The sequence below is a fragment of the Phalaenopsis equestris genome, unplaced genomic scaffold (genome assembly GCF_001263595.1).
Source record: "Phalaenopsis equestris unplaced genomic scaffold, ASM126359v1 Scaffold001214, whole genome shotgun sequence".
Lineage (NCBI taxonomy): Eukaryota > Viridiplantae > Streptophyta > Magnoliopsida > Asparagales > Orchidaceae > Phalaenopsis > Phalaenopsis equestris.
In genome coordinates this window covers 222,957-225,249 of record NW_018165653.1, presented here as the reverse complement: position 1 = coordinate 225,249, position 2,293 = coordinate 222,957, and positions in this window count along the sequence as shown.

Sequence of the window (2,293 nt, the reverse complement as noted above, 5' to 3'; positions counted from 1 at the left end):
AGTCAAACCAAAGCGATCAATCGACTGGTTTGGGAAGACCGACCGAGGTACAAGTGGTGTCGACCAATCTGGGAAGACCGGTCGAGGCACAAGTAGTGTCAACCGGTCTGGGATGACCGATCTAGGCACAAGTGGTGTCTGTGCAAGTACAAATGCGAGATACAAGGTGCAAGTGCAAGTGCAAATGTGAGATACAAGGTGCAAGTGCAAGCGCAACGTGCAAATGCAAGGTGCAAGTGCAAATGCAAGTTGCAAGGTGCAGGTGCAAGTGTCGGTGCGATATATGACATATAATATGTAACATGCAAGACATGCACATGCAAATAATGAGGTGCAAATGACCACATATGATAGAGAGCCTCGCTCGTACTAACGGTCTCACCTGGGAAACCTAAGGTTTAGACCCTTGGATGTGCGGCACTGCCGCCTCTTGCTCTGGTGAGGAAATGTGGGGAGTTTCTCCCTGAATGTTCGAGGGGGAAACTCTCCACAGCGTCGCGAAATAAGATAGCTACAAAGCTTTTTCTATTTTACAAACTCCTCTAAACTTTGCAAAGCGAGCAATCTACAAAGCTTCTCTCGCTTTGTCAAGTCCGACCTCCCAACTTCTTCAAGTAAAGTTGGGGACTCCAAAGCAAGGGGAGTGAGGGACTCCGATGCATCGAGACTTGTACTAAGGCTCACAATAAGATGGGAGACACTCGGCTCTACGGGGGGTGTTTAGTCACGTACAGGAAGTCCTAACCTAAAGACTGGCTCTACGAAAACCAACAATCCATCATGCAGGCACGTCGTTGCGCTGACCCACGCCGGCACACGCACCTCGTGTGAGCGATCGATCGATCCCCCACGCCTAGACACTAAGACTGGCTACAAGGTAGAGAATCTCACCACCGTGACAGTTGCAGACGCATTTTCTTTGCTTGCTCCAAGCTCGTCAGCATCCGATCAATGCTCTAGTGTACCTCGTAGAACGTACGCATGACAACAAAAAGACCCAATTAGGGCAGGAGTTAGGGAGGTATGCAAAGTATCCAAAAATAATAATGTTGGCATATAAAAATATAACTAAAATATACCTTTGCGAGGGAGGTTGCTCGATGACGGCAAAGGAGGGGAACCCATGAGGTAAAAGACGCACGCGCCTCCTCGAACAGATTCAACGCTCGCTGTCTGGCGACGTCGAAATGCTCCGGCAAAGTATCCAGTTGTCGAGAAGGTATAACGGTGAGGTAGAGGAGTTAGCTTACCAGCGGTGCGCACCGGGAGCGAAAGAAACGCAGAGGAGAGCCCAAAATCCGATGTTCTCCTCGTTGATTTTCTCCGACATAGATATGACACCGACGAGGCAAAAAGGTTGGCGAGGAAGAGGTCCGGCGAATGGCGGGATCTCGACGTCGGATTTGAAGGAGGGACCAGCGGATCGGTGTACGGCCAAGAAGAGAAGAAGAAGAAAAGGAAGACGGAGAGACGGCCGGCCTACAGCGGCTGGAGAAGCTCTGGCCAGGAAGAGGACGACACCATTATTCTTCGCCGGCGGCGAGACTTCAGGCGTGAAGAGGGCGGTGGTCGAGAAGAAGCTCGGCTGGGGGTCCCTCCTCACGAGAGGAAGGTGGCGTGGGCGGCGCTGAAGGGGGTCGCCGGTGTAGAGCACCGAGTAGTGAGTCTCGAGCTCAAGGCTAGGGTTCGTGAATGGGGGACAACGCGCTGTTTGTTCACATGCGATAAGGGGAGAGAGGGCGGAAGCGAGGGTTTATAAAGGATAATATATAATAATTATAATATTATATAATAATAATAATATTATATAATAATATTAATAATATTATTATTATAATTATTTTCGCTTGTACACTTCCTCGCGGTGAAGTAGATGTCCTTCCTGACTAAAATCGACGTTTTGGACGCGTTGGCGCAGTCCGTTTCATCATCTGAGGTCATCCAGACCATTTTTTCAACTATCATGCCCAAAACAATAATTTATGCATTTTCACCCCACCTACAGAGCCGTAGCGAAGTGGACGTCCTTCATAGGTGAAATCGACGTTCCTGACACACTCATGTGGTCTGTTTCGTTGTCTGGGGTCATCTAGATAACTTCATCGACGATCGGGTCAATTCGAGCCAATTTTGTGTGCGGCACAACGAATGATATTTGACGACCCGATTGAAGTTATCTGATGCATGAAATGTCGGCCGGCCTTCGCCTAGGCGAAAGCCAAAGTCTGGCAAAATGACTATGGCTATGTGCCCCTCAACACGTGCCAAAAAGGTCTCGAGTGGGTGTCTGAAC